The sequence below is a fragment of the Vanellus vanellus genome, assembly GCF_965231255.1.
Source record: "Vanellus vanellus genome assembly, chromosome: 1".
Taxonomy (NCBI): domain Eukaryota; kingdom Metazoa; phylum Chordata; class Aves; order Charadriiformes; family Charadriidae; genus Vanellus; species Vanellus vanellus.
In genome coordinates, this window is record NC_138905.1 from 207,644,619 (window position 1) to 207,659,966 (window position 15,348).

The 15,348-nt window shown below is 38.8% G+C and overlaps 1 protein-coding gene across 1 annotated transcript in view; it reads left to right on the forward strand.

Moving 5' to 3' along the window:
* TRPC6 (transient receptor potential cation channel subfamily C member 6) overlaps window positions 1-15,348 on the forward strand; it is a 111,620-nt gene that overhangs the window by 55,546 nt on the left and 40,726 nt on the right. The gene's annotated exons all lie outside the window — the stretch shown is intronic.

The window sequence follows — 15,348 nt, forward strand, 5'->3', positions numbered from 1 at the left end:
AAAGGAGAAACTTTCTTGAGGTAGTCAGTCACCTAGCAGTTGTTACCTACAGTAGTCTTTGTGATAGCACCATCTACTGATAGTCGTCTCGTAATGAGTTGAGTAACGAAAGCCAATAACTCACAAGGGATTATGAGCACAGCAGACTGCTTGCATAGCACATATACTGTACAGTGTTAAAAGTTTTGTAAAAGATGTGGCTTGAACTGGATAGCAAGCACTTGACCAGAAGACTGAATTTCTGAAAGAGGCAACAGTTTCCAGCGCTAGCAGAAGGAACCTCAAAAAGAACCATCAATTGCAGTGACAAAGTTAGACACTGCCTGGTAACTGAGGAGTGAACAAGGCACAGGACATTCAGTTTTGCAAAACGTACAAGTTCAGATAAACCTTTAAAAATAGTTTAAGCCCCAACTCCAAAGGCATATAGATATCTCCAGAATTGCAGAATGATTACTTCATCTCAAAATGGCTATGCATAAGACTGTAGGAGTAGATACAGAATTTAGCATCTCCCTTGGAATATGCTGGAAGTGGGATATCTCTATAAACACATGGCAACGAAGGCTGTGATGTACTTCAGCTATTCCATATAAGAAACACAAATTAGCAAAGTAGCCAGCTGTTAAATTTATGCTAAAGTCCAACTTTTTATTTCATTTACTTCTAACTTTTCTTTTTTTCCGGTCTTGTAGCTAAAATGCTAGCTTTAATTTGAATTATTAAGACTTTCTGATGTTTGTTTTACTTTGCTGAAACCAATAAACTTTGGACAGTCTGTCTCAAGAATGGTAGAGGATGTAACAAAATTATGCAGTGGGCACCAAAAGGTACTTCCTAGAAAACACGTAAGGAACATGCAGCTGTACGTTTTTTATGGAGAAGCTGGGTATAGAGGGGAATACTGGTGTTATCAAGTGCCAGTCTTAGTAAGGAGTTCCCTCTGGTGGGCGCACACCGGTATTCTTTCCCACCTTCTGCAAGAAACAGCCCCCCGACACAAAATAAGTACTTCCCAGCTTTAAGGAACCTCAGAGTAGTATATTGATTAAATAACCTGTGAAACTGGGCAATTACACTTAAAGGGTAAAAAGGTGTTTTAAAGGGTAAATGCATTCAGCATTTTTTTATAGTTGAGGAAGAAATGTTTTAGCGGGTATGTATTAGATGTAAAGGAACTAGTTTTGCAGACATAGCTAGACACCATTCTGAGCAAGATCAAGTACTGGAAAATGACAATTCAGGTTTTCAATAATGACCCTAAAATTAGACTTCAAAGCTTATATTTAAGGCTTATTGTCAAAAGTTTTCAGCAGCCAGCATGAAATTGTGCAGGTGCTCAGGTACAACAGGATCTTCAGACCTACAAAACCCAGTTCCATAATAGTCTTCTAAAGCTTAAAATTACACTAATCCCCAAAGAAAAGGATGACAAAAATAAAAAGCTATCTTTTGACACTCCATACTGAGCAGTCTCAGCCCATTTCTTAGTGTAATCTGCCCTGCCTTACCACGCCATGCTGTTCAGTCTGCTCTGTTTTCTTTGCTTTACAAGTATGGTATATAACAGGTTCTGGGCTGGTAAAGCACTCTCTTCTTTCCTTTTTTATTCTTAGGGAAGAATTTGAATCCCATTTCTCTGTTTAAAAGCTTCAAGCAATCAGAGTCCTCCAAAGTTTTATTTGTTGTTTCTGACAGATCTCCTCTAACCAGACTTGGTTACACTTTTCCAGTTGCCTTTCCTCCTTGGACCATTTTTCTCCAGACACTATTTTCTTAATCATTTCCCTAAACTTTTTTATTTACTTGTCATTCCCGTTTCAGTGGTGGGCAGCTGCTTCATCAATAATAAGCCACTGGTTTCATTGCTGGAGTGAAAGAGCAGGTAAAAAGGTAGGAAGAATGACAAATGAAATGGGGAGCCTGGGAAATGGTTGTTTGCCCTATGTTGTGTGCTTTCTCTCCATCAACCATTAAACAGCTACTGAACTACTTTCCAGGCGAGAAAGAAAAATCTTTTGCCGTTTCATGAAGAAAATGTTTGTCACACCACTACCCTTCCAGGTTCACGTGTGTGAAGATGTGAACTTTTCACCAAGCTGTGGATGAGGAAATCCTCTTTAAAATGAAATTGTTTTTAACTGCTTCTGTACAAAAGCATTTGCACACCATAATAAATTAGCTTGGAGAAAACACTTCTCAGCAGTATGTAAACAAAAAGCTATGACAGTCCAGGTCTCAGAAGTGCCTCCAGGGCAGTCCCAGAAGGCACACCAGTTTCCATCATAATTTCAAGTAACAGTCTTAAGGATGACATATTTCGTGCTTGGTGTTAGATGTGTATCTTCTGATAAAAAACCCATACAGACAGAAATACTTTTATTTGTACCTTTCAAGTGCTGCAAAATGAAATACTTAAGGGATGTTCATTAAGGGCTTTTCTCACTTCTAGTGCAGCTACTCATTGGTTATTTCAAAATTTTATTGTAAACATCCACGGCTGGTTTTGGCTTGTTATTTACAGAGTGCTTCAGCTCCAGCCCACTTACTTTTTAGCACCAACTTCTAAGGGTTATGGAGAAACTGTGAGCCTTTATACCAAAGTCGATGTTCTTAAGAGGCCTTTCCCATTATTATTAAATAGATCAAAGAATGAGCAAAGATCATTTCAGTTAGAAAACACCAGAAGAACAAGCCATCTTGCTACTTGTAAAAGATAAACATCTCTCTGATGCTGTATGGATGGTGGCCCCACAAGCTCTCCCAGCCGCTCTGTGCTGAGCTCAGACCTGGAGACAGTAATAACCAGCACCCTGACTCGGTGTCTAGGCCTGTGAAACGGGCCTTTATCAACACGCAAATACTTTGCATACCTTCAGTTTGTACAAGCTCCAACTCCGATGGTCAGACAGAAGCCAGGGAGTTGTCATGGTCTGTAGTTTGTTACTAGTTTCCCAAGAGAGACATATCTTGTGAGAGCGGCATGCATGTGCTTTGTAATAGTAAAGGATGTGGGACCGGCATCAGCTTTAGTGACTGACTGGTGATGGAGAACTGCAGAAGCAGCATGAGTACTGAATGACATGGTCTCAGGGGTTTGTCTTCTCTCATAAGACAGATATGTCCCTGTTAATGATTTGCAGCATCAAATAATAGACAGTAGGGCTAGAAGAGACACGCGCATCTTAGCCAATTCTTCTCCACCAAGCAAGGTCAGCTGTCCCATAGCCATTCCTACAGTGTTTGTCTCAGCTGTCCTTCAAGATGTCTGGTGATGGAAAATCCAAGTGAAGAGCTGTTCACTGTCTTTACATTTAGAATTGTAGCCTACTTTTCCTTTCTACAGCCTGTCACTTTCACCCTGTAGTGTGGCATCGCATAGAGGTTCAGACCATGTGTCTGTCTAAGCTCTCATCTTATCTCTGATTGAACTAAGTATATATTATTTAATTTTATACATGTTACTATATATTTTATATATATCAATACATTATTTTATAAAGTATGTCTTGCAAATTATATATTATTATGGTATATACTATGTATATTTTTAATATATATATGATAAAGAAGAGTAGAAGAACAGAACATCCAAATGATCCTCTTTCCTCTGAAATATTTTCTCACAATCAGGTTTTAGGGACTTTGTAGCTACAGGTTGCCTACTAATCACAGACCTGACTAGAGACAAATTATTCCCTTCTTTTTACACCATTGCTTTGAATCTTCCTTCAGTCTTCTCTAGATTAACCAAAACCTGCTTGTACTTTATTTCATGTCTTCCAGACCTTTGGTCAGCTCTGTAGTCATCTTCGAGACTAATTCCAGTTGGTCTGTGTTGTTCTCAAAATGCAGGGCCTGTGTCACCACAAGTTTGTCTAACACTGATATTATTTCATACCTATCCCTTCCAAGATAACCTAGGCCAGTCCCATCTTTAATGTGTGTTTCCTTATTCTTACTTAGGTGCAAAACCTTTTACTTTTTTTCAAATTGCACAGCATTCATTTCACATCACTTCTTGTCAGGCGTGTTCAAAATGCTAGCCTTGCCTTCCTCCCATTTTCAGTTCCCCTCAGACTAAGTTCCTTTGCAAATATAAAACATGGAGTTTCTATTCCATCATCCATCACATTTAATGAATATATTAAATAATACCAGATCTAAGTCAGGTTTTCTGATCAAATTGTCTTTATAACCTTGGATTGATAACTACAGTTTTCCAACCAACTGTGCTCCCTCTTCATAACTTAATTCAGCCTCTTTCTCTAGTTTGCTTGTTAGAATGTCACGTGTGACAGCAGCAAGAGCCTTACTAAAGACCTGTAACATATATGTGGGTCCTGCCTGGTTCACGCAGCTTCTTATTTTGTCATAGAAGGCAATTAGATTGTTTCAAGGTAATTTATTCTTGGGTGTTTGGAGTTGATGATCTTATTTGGTATTACTTCTTGTCTGATCTCCTAGCTAATTGCTAATTATTGAAAGTTTACCAACGACATAGGAGAATTAAATTTGGAAATTATTTATATAGTTTACATTGGCTTTTTTCTGTTGTGTGTTTTTTTTTTTTTTAATTTAAAAAAAGATCTGTGGCCTTTCGTGTTTTCTGGAAGCTCACCTACAGAGGTGATTGAGAGGTGATTACTAATGGTTTCAACATTGTTTCAGATAGTTACTTGAGTTTCAGCAAGCGGTGGATACTGTTGTTATGTTTAGTAATTAGCCAGTTTTCAAAATTCTTGGGCTTCAGGAGATTGAGAAGCTTGTGATTAAGCCAGTGTGGCAACATAACTCTACTTTGTCCATTTACTTTACTCTGAGAATTTCTCTCTAGGACTTCAAAATTTTTCTTTGCCAGCGGTCTCAGCCCCCTTTTTTTCTTTGCTGTGCTTTCATCCTGTAGATCTGCATTGCTGGCAGTATACATCAGTACACATTTATTTTCTCTTCATGAGAACTACAGGCATTATGTCTGTTTTTGCATTAATACACGCAAGTAAGGGACTTCAGTGTGGTGTCTCAACTAAAGAATGGTCATGAAAACAGAAGCAGAATTGGATTTTGTGAGTTTATATGTTCTAATTTCCTAAGAAGTTGTATAGTCTTCTTCCAGAGGTAATAAACTTTTGAAGGTAAGCCAAACCTCAAGTTTAAATGAGTTGACAGAGTACTCTTGCACAGTGAGTTTAGAGTATGATAAACCTTTTTACATGAGGAGGCTATCCTGTCACTATGTGAGCTTGTTCAGCCTCTAGTGGCTGTTGCAGACTCTCCTAAAAAGCTTTTTACTTTCGATTATAATCCTGTGGATGCTCACAATTGTTTCCCACGCCCAAACTTTCCCAACTCTACAATTCTTCATAATGAAAGTCTGTGTCAAAGGGAGTTGAGGGTCGAAATCAGATCTTTCAGTGCAGTTCTTTCGGTTCATAAATCAGAGACTCACTCTGACACCTGATTAAAGAAAGACAGCAAAAGCAGCAAAAGCCAGACTTATCTCTGGCTCACAGAGGAATCCTTAATGCCTGAATGATCTCCTGGATGTAAATGCACCAGAGAGATAGCCAAAGATGTACATTTTAACACAAAACGGTTGCTAATCATTTTACTGGAAATACATGGGATTACTGTATGTTTCAGGAAGGTGTACTTGAGTGGGTTTTTGTTCTGTGGCGGATTTAACTGCATGAACATAGCAGGAAATGAGATGAGCTTGATTTAGCTCAGCAAAATAAAGCTTGAGAGGGGTTATGATTTCTATGTGTTTGTGTTTTGCAGGTAACCATTGTCAGGAGAAAGATCTACTCAATTTGAATTGTATTCAATTCTGGTTCCTAAGCAAAAACAAATAGATACAAATTTTCCATTATTAAATTGATGCTGAAAATTAGGTGAATGTTTCTAACTGCTAGAACAATGAAATTCTGGGTTAGTCTTTCAGTGGGATTAGTGAGAGAAAAGACGTCAATTTCCTTTAAGGCAGAGTCTGATATTTTAATGGGATTTGTTTGAGATGGTATCTGTACTTGTAAGGGACTTAACTCCGTCATCCTTCTGTCGTCTATGTTCCTACTAAATTATATATGTTAAAGGAGGCCATAATCTCACCTAATCAGCTAGGATTCTTTTTTAAAAAATGGAAAAATGTAGGTTCTCCACATGAAAATTTATGCTATCCTACAAAACATATTGAAGGCAGACAGGAAAATTATCTCCTTTATCTACAGAGCAGATCGAGATGACTAATTTCTACTAGCATCCTACTGTTCCTGTGGTAGAAGTGAGATGAGTGGAATACCACCCTACATAATTCACAAAATCAACCTTATTATGCTTAAAGTGGAAAATACGGTAGAGACTATGTGAATGCTGCAGCTCTCTTGCATTCAATATATTTTGTTGAAATCCTTCCTGTAATACGGTATCCAGAAAGATGGCGGTATTTCAGGCTTGGCCATTCTGGCTCTTAAACAGTAAGTATTATTAAGTACGGTCATTTAGGCCGCATTTCCTCCAAAGTGCATTAATAATTTGTTGCAACCAACTGTTATTCAGTATTCTGGGAAGGCTGAGGTTTCAAGTGGCTTTAAGATTTATGTGGTCAGAATCCGTGACAATAGGTGCTAATACGGGCATCTTTTTGATAAAAACATGGACTGAAAAGACCTTAGGAATGGTGAAGTAAATGTAAGAACATCAGAACATAACAGGACTGAACATACTCTTCTGGATCATCAAATTCCTTTTCCTGCTCTTGGAGGCAATGAAATATCTTATACTCTTCTTAACAAACTCCTGAATTAATATTTACTGTGTGTATCTATCTAATTAAGCAGAAATAATAAAGTAGAACAATTTGCTTTCTCTGTTACAATTAAGCATATTTATAGTCATGGTGGAAGAACCAGTTTTAATTACAGACTCTTAACTTTAATTAACTGTAATTGCAAACGGGCAAAACAGGAAATTTATTTCATACAGATAAAATATATTGATGCAGGGGAAATAGATTACACTGAGATTCTAGAGATCTGCATCAGACGTGCTACAGTCCAGCAAACAATGCAAAAATCTTCTATTTCGTTCTGTAATAAGTTCTACTCCAGAAGATGAACTACTGTCTAGGGAACGTATGTACTTAATCTCCCATTTAAGCAATGATTTACTTCTAAATACAGGCAAGGAAAGAGGAAACACTACTGGACAAACAAGCCAATTGTAAGTATTCTTCACTAGCAATGGTTGCTCTTTGTTTTGATAAATCATACTGAATATATTGCTGGAATAGAAATACAATTGGCTTCTGTTATTTGAAAAACGATAGAGAAAGTGTTTTATGAACTGCAGTTTTTGGCTGGTTAACTGAATTTGTTAACATTTCAGGAAAAAATAATGACCATGATCCTGTTGAAGGGTTTGTTTCCTTGTTTAGGGATCAAACGCTAGCAAAATAATTTTAGACTGGATTAGTTTTGCAGCCCACATAAAGATATATATTTTAAATCAATGATATTGTTACTGTGTCCTGATTTCAGCTGCGATAGAGTTAATTTTATTCCTCGTAGCTGGTATAGTACTGTGTTTTGGATTTAGGATGAGAATAATGTTGATAACACAGGGATGTTTTAGTTATTGCTGAGCAGTGCTTACACTAAGTCAAGGCCTTTTCAGCTCCTCACACCGCCCCGTCAGCGAGTAGGCTGGGGGTGCACAAGGAGCTGGGAGAGGACACAGCCGGGACAGCTGACCCCAGCTGACCAAAGGGGTATTCCATACCGTAGGACATCATGCTCAGCAGATAAAGCTGGGGGGAGTTGGCCAGGGAGTGACAGCTGCTGCTTGGGGACCGGCTGGGCGTTGGTCAGCAGGTGATGAGCAATTGCACTGTGCATCACTTGTTTTCTATATTCCTTTATCATTATTATTATTTTCCCTTCATTTTCTGTCCTGTTAAACTATCTTTATTTCAACCTACAAGTCTTAACCTCTTCTGATTCTCTCCCCTATTCCACTAGTGTGTAGTGAGCTAACGGCTGGGTGCTGTTTAGCTGCCTGCTGGGTTAAACCATAGCGTATTGTCGTTTGGTTTAAATAAGATCTGAATCTACACTGAATGCATCTTTATTTTTTTGAAGGAGTTTTTAAAAAATATTATGACGTTTTTATGGGCTGAATTTATTGTCTGTTCAAATAATTTCAGTATAAATTATTTAAATGATGTTTAGCAGTAAATGATTGCTGTACAGATCATGAAGGAAGAAGCAGTTCAAGACAGAGATGGAATTTGCCAGCATGCTGCTCAAGAGGATGGTTTCTGTGTTTCTGTGTTCTGCTCCTGCAATTCAGTGATTAGTTTGTTCAAAACTGAGAAGCCAATGGGTAGCCGAGAAAGTTGGAAAACCTGTTTCCTATGAGAAGAATTTCTCCAGTCACTATGCGCTTTGGAAGGTGGTAGAGAGCAGCCTTGCAATGACATCTGCCAGCTCTCTCTGTACCCTTGGGTGCAAGGTTTCAGGATTGTGTGTCTGGTTGGCTTAATTGGAGCCCAGCTCAGTCTTCCTTGAATGTAGGTAATGCTTCACTCTGCTGGGGACCTTTGAGGTCTGGGAACAGACCTTACTGGTGAAAACTTGGGCAAAAAAAGCATTGAATACCTCAGTCTCACCTGTGTCCTTGGTCACTGGGTCCACCAGTCTGTTGAACAGTGGACCCACATGAATTTCCTTAGTCTTCCTTTTGCTTCTGGTGTACTTTCAGAAGACATTTTTTGCTGATCTTCCCATCCTTCTCTACTTTTAACTCCAGCTGAACTTTAGCTTTCCTAACTCCATCTTTGCATGCATAGGTATTGCCTCAATGTTTCTGCCAAAAGGGAGAATCAGAAGGATAAGGATAAGTAGTAGAGGTGTGTTATTATGAGCTGAGCAGATGTAGGGAATTCAGGCTATTTATCTTAGGCTAACAGAAACATAACATAGCTAATTTTATGTTAAAGATGCTAACCATCCTATACGTGGTACATAATTTACAAAGAGATGGAGTTCCTGCTCTGAATCCTGGTCTCATCATATCTATTTGCCTTTACTGACTGTAGGAGTTGGAGAGAGTAACCTCATTAAACTGCAGTTAAGTCTTTGTGAACACTTGCCATGCTATGTAGGAGTTGCAGCGTGGCTTTTTGGATAGTAGATATTAGCATGAAGAGCTTTCATGTACACAGTGGCAGCACATATGGAAAGAATGGGAGAGAAACTGATGGAGTAAGGATTGACGGAGATAGACCCTTATAGTCTAATGAGGAGCGGCTGAGGGAACTGGGATTGTTTAGTCTGGAGAAAAGGAGCCTTAAGAGAGACCTCATCGCTCTCTACAACTGTGAAAGGAGGTTGTAGAGAGGTGGGGGTTGGTCTCTTCTCCCAAGTAACAGGTTGAGAGGAAACGGCCTCCAGTTGTGCTGGGGGAAGTTTAGGTTGGATATTAGGAAAAATTTCTTCACAGAAAGTGTTGTCAAGCATTGGAACAGGCTGCCCAGGGAAGTGGTTGAGTCACCATCTCTGGAGGTATTTAAAAGGCATGTAGATGTGGTGCTGGAGGACATGGTTTAGTGGTGGTCTTGGTAGTGTTCGGTTTACGGTTGATGATCTTAAAGGTGTTTTCCAACCTAAATGATGCTATGATTCTATGATCCATGGTACTAGTTGGATTAGAAACAACAAATATTTCTTAAAACATGGTGGTTTGGGTCCTTAGAATGAATTGGGATGAAATAAGGTGGAAGGAGCATGGATACTATGGGGATTTCTGAGGTAGTGACTTTTTTTGGAAGATGGTCATCATATCTTAAAGTCTGAAGAGGCCGTGGAGAGGGAAATTGCAGTAGCCATGATGAGAGTCAGTAGAAGTACAGATAAGGACATTTGTAGCAGCTGATATGCCGATGTATGCTTGTGTTAATCTTTCAAAGCCTTTCCCTTGCTAAATATAAGAAATAAAGATCAGTACATGATAGATACGGGTTACTTGACTCATTGCCTGCTTCTGCTGCCAGTTGAATCAGCTGCAAAACTTACACTGAGAAAATATTAGCCCCTATAATGGCTTTTATTGAGCAGAGTAAAGAACTATGGAAGGGTTTTAATACTGCAGAGCTTCAGAACCGATCAGGATATAATAGAATTTTGTACTTTAATTCCATTAATTGGATGGGGAACTTGAACTCAGGTGACATGTGATTAACCGGCTGTAGAACGTGTCCTGCCATTGCATTTCAGTTGGAGTTCTCTGACTCCTTAGCAAACATTGAAAAGATGTGCCATTTGTTTGAATAATAAAACTTGCATTTTGTTATTGTGATAGTACTTACATTTGACATAAAAAAATTTTAGAGAAACTGAGCAACTGATACTCTGAAAAAATCTGATTGTAACAGTTTATTCAAGTCAAGAGCTAAATCGCAGTGGCTTCTCAGATAGAAGGAATCTTTTAAGCTTGCTATATTTTTATGAACTGAAAAAAATGCCCCCAAAGTATTCCTTTTTATAGTAAACACTTTAAATGTCAGCTTTCTTATCTATGTTTCATCTGCGAATGCTGTTTCTGACCAAAACATGCTGTATTCTTCCTACTTGTTTAGAGCTGCCTTCTATGATGTTCTAGAACCATACTAGGTTCTTGCATTTATACACTCAGCTATAGAACAGAAAAAATGCAAAGCAGTATGCATCAAAGAAACAATATGATAGTTCATTAGAAGTGCAGAAGAAAAGAATAATTAAAAAAAAATATATCTTACTGATAACTGTCCAACCCAGATATACTTGTTTTTCTAAGTATCTCCTAAGAAAGGGTAGCAATTGAGTAGCAATTCATAATTCAGTGCACTCCCATGACAGCACATTTGTAGAAAATCTTAAAAGCAGTGAAGTCAAAGTTTTTGAGTCCAATTTTTATAAATTTATTCTTTTACATTAGAGAAACTTTAATTTTTATTAGTTAAGATCTAAAACCAAACCATCTTTAATTAAATTTGGTAGAAGATGCATAAATACACTATGTATTATTTGTTTTTACTTTAGCTCTAGTTCATTTCATTATAAAAATGTATTTTTTTTCCAGCATTGTCCAATTTGGATATGCAAAGGCAATGGTGAATGAAAATCAGTTCTGATCAGTTGGTCAGAATCAACTAAGCATTTTTTTCTCAAAATGTTATGATTAGTACACTGAGCCTCTTTTTTTCCTGGAAACTCTAAAACTCAAGAGACATATAGCCTGATTAAAACCCTTGTCTGTAGGATTGACTTAATTGGGGTATTTAAGTCCTTTATTTTTTGAGAACTAACTCTGTTGTGTAAGTTAGGGAACTTATCTCCTTATGCTGTTGCTATGGTCATCTCTTAAGAGTTATTCAGTGCATAAATCTTAAAACTCAGCAGGTTTTAAAATTTCCCCTTACATTCTTTTCTTTCTCATTTTTTCCCCTCATCTTGTCTTTAACTTCCTTCTCTTTCCTGTCTCCCAGTTGTTTTTCACCTTACCAAAACACTCTCGTATTCCATGTTTGAAGAAACTTTTCAGAACCACGTTAAGGTACAACTTTCAAACCTGGGGAGTCTGGTGTCTGCTTTCTCTGCTGGGATCTCTCCTTTCTACTATTTCATCCCTGTTCCAATTTAGCACACACATTTCCGGTAAAACACTTGTAGATATATCAAAAGACTGGCCTCTATTTAATGAATTTCAGGTTTTGGCACCAATATTGTCACCAATACCAGTAACATTTTCATTCTTTCAGTTTTCATATTTTGTATGAAACCTCTCCAAAGGCTATCTTTTCAACAAATACAAATATTTTTTATTTTAAAATATCTAGAAATAAGCATGGAAAAATTTCAATTTCATGCCATATAGCATATTCACCTATAAGACACTAGTATATGTCCATGCTCTCCCATATGCTTTGAACCCACAGTCACTGAGACAGCCTTTGTAGAGATCTTGAGGAGTAGAAGAAGATGGGATCTAACTTTCTACCATATCATGAAATGATATACATAGTCTGAACTAAGGCTGTAAACGTGCCATTCTAGCAAGGTATTAGTACTGTCTGTGTATTGAACAATGTTATAGTTATCAATTTTGACATATTCCACATTCCACACCTGTGATTATCTTGCAAAAAACCTGCCCTTTTAGATTTAAGACTTTGGCAATTTGAAGCGTTTCCAAGCATGCAGAGGACTATATCTCTGGAACTGTGAAGGCAAAAGGCAAAACGGAAACTTATACTAAAGTTAAATATAAATAATCTAGAATAAATAATATCTTGTAATGTTACTTTTTGTGAAGACATTTTGAGTCACAAAGGACTGATTTTTTTTACTGTCATTTCAATACTTAAATTCATATTCATTAGTAAGTATTTAATGAATAAAATGATGCTCGTGGTTATTATTTTGTGGGAAATACTGAAAATAGTGAAGTGTATTTGAGCATATGTATGTAAAGAATCATTAAGCGACTATTCAAAAAGAAAAAAGATGAAGTTGTAGTGAATATTATGTAGTTTAGCAGACTAATTCTAGGAGAGGAAGTTATTTGCAATTGAATTTCTATTGAAGATTGGGATCTTGGTTGACTGAAAGTCATGAATTAGATTTTTTTCTTGTTAAAGAGAATGTAGCATATTTTTTAGCATTCCTCAGCAAACTTAGCATTGATATGGTTCACTTTATGTTTTAAAGATTAATTAATTATTAATAAAATAATTAATAATTAATATAAGAGGTAAGGAATGGCTGAGGTTTTCAATAGTAGAAATAGAAAAGTGGACATTTCACAGCTATCATGAAGCAAGAATTGGCAGGATTTGTTGGCAAGCTACTGAGTGGAGGAATAAATAGGATATCAAGGTTATAAACTGTAATAATGAAAAGGATGGTGGAGATGGGGAGTAACAGATGTCATACAATGTAGTCAATATGCTTTTAGCTTGTACGGATTCAATTTATGGCTGAGCATTCAATTAGAGATGTCAGAAAAACGTCAGCAGGGCAAAGAGGAGAAAGCTGATCCAAAATGTAATTTATATAGTTGCTGAGGTAGTGGTGCGGGTAAGAATAATAAAAGCATGTGAAGTCAGCCTGCCTGCTTTTCTGAGGCAGAAGGGAATTTAGAGAATTTCCATACTTATGTGCCCTGCTGTCCTGTGCGATCCCTCATCCCACAACTGCTGACTCCTTTCATGCTGTGACTTGTCTTCACTTTGAGCTGTGACTTGGCACCAACATAGACCAAGCAAAGTGCTTTGGGTGAAAGGCATCCTGAGGGGATGGTGGCTTTCAGAAGGACCACCTGAGGGCACCTAGAGTCATGTGGTGTCACTGGGACTCCTCCTATCAGCTGAGCAGATGTGGGCTATTCTCGCTGCCTTGTGCTGTTGATACTGGCTGTCTCTGGACTAAGTATTCTTGTAACCAGAAAGTGAAATTTTATCACATAAAAATGTTATAATGCTGTCTTCTTTTCTAGAGTAAAATAGGAAGCACTTTTTTTATGAATCATAGAATCATAGAGTACCAGGTTGGAAGGAACCTCAAGAATCATCAACCTTGGTAAAAGCACAGTCTAGACAAGATGGCCCAGCACCCTGTCCAGACAAATCTTAAAAGTATCCAATGATGGGGAATCCACCACTTCCCTGAGGAGTTTATTCCAGTGGCTGATTGTTCTCATTGTGAAAAATTTTCCTCAAATGTCCGATCCAAACCTCCCCAGGAGTAACTTGTACCCATCACCCCTCATCTTTTGCATGTGACTTCTTGTAAAAAGGGAGTCTCTGTCTTCTTTGTAGCCACCTTTGAATCCTGGAATGTGGTGATAAGGTCTCCCCTAAGTCATCTTTTCTCAAGGCTGAACAAACCCAGTTCTCTCAGCCTTTCCTCGTAAGGCAGGCTTCCCAGTCCTTTGATCATCTTTGTGGCTGTTCTCTGGACCTCTCCAGCCTGTCCACATCTTTTTTGCATAGCAGGGACCAAAACTGAACACAGTATTCCAGGTGTGGCCTGACGAGCACTGAGTAGAGTGGGATAATGACTTCTTTATCTCTGCTGGTGATGCCCTTGTGGATGTAATCCAGCATCCTGTTGGCTTTCTTTGCCGCAGAAGCACACTGTTCACTCATATTGAGCTTGTTGTCCACCAGGACCCCCAGGTCCCTTTCCACAGAGCTGCTCCCCAGCCGGGTAGATCCCATCCTGTGCTGCACTCACGGATTATGTTTTCCCAGGTGCAAGACCTTACAGTTGTCCTTGTTGAACTTGATAAGGTTCTTGTTAACCCACTTTCCAGCCTATCCAGGTCTTCCTGCAGGGTGGCTCTCCCTTCTAAAGTGTACACTTCCCTGCTCAGTTTGGTATCATCATCAAACTTCATCAAGGTAGACTTTATCCCATCATCCAGATCACTTATGAAGATATTAAACACCATTGGGCACAGTATTGATGCCTGGGGGACCCCACTTGTGACAAGTTCCTGGTTTGAAAAGGAGCTATTTACCACCATCCTCTGGGTGCAGCCTGTCAGCCAGTTCCCCACCCACTCACTGCACAGACCACTTTTCTAGACCGTAATGCATCAGTTTCTCTAGGAGAAGGCTGTTGGAAACCGTGTCAAAAAGCTTGGAGAAATCCAGGTAGACAGTACCCACTACTTGCCCCTCATCAACCGAGCAGGTTACTTTGACATAGAAGGCAATCGGGTTTGTCAAGTGACCATGTTGTGAAGTGATGGTATGTATCAGAGGGATGTGTGGGATACCGAATGATGATGAGGAGTTCGGATAGAAGAGTGTGAGAAAAATAGAGAGGGGTTTCTGTGTAAACCTGAGAAAGAACCTTACCTTTAAGACTGTTATTACAGGATCACGGAATCACAGAATGGTCAGGGTTAGAAGGGACCTCTGGAGATCATCTAGTCCAGCCTCCCTGCCAGAGAAGGGTCACCTACAGCAGGTTGCACAGGACGGCGTCCAGGCGGGTTTTGAATGTCTCCAGAGTGGGAGGCTCCACAACCTCTCTGGGCAGCCTGTGCCAGTGCTCTGCCACCCTCAAAGTGAAGAAGTCCCTCCTCATGTTAAGATGGAACTTCCTATGTTCAAGTTTGTGCCCGTTACCTCTTGTCCTATCACTGGGCACCACTGAAAAAAGACTGTTCCCATCCCCCTGGCCCCCTCCCTTTAAGTATTTATAAGCATTGATAAGATCCCCCCTCAGTCTTCTTTTCTCTAGACTAAAAGACCTCAGCCTTATTCTACCTATTTAACATGAAGCACAATCCAGCTTCACT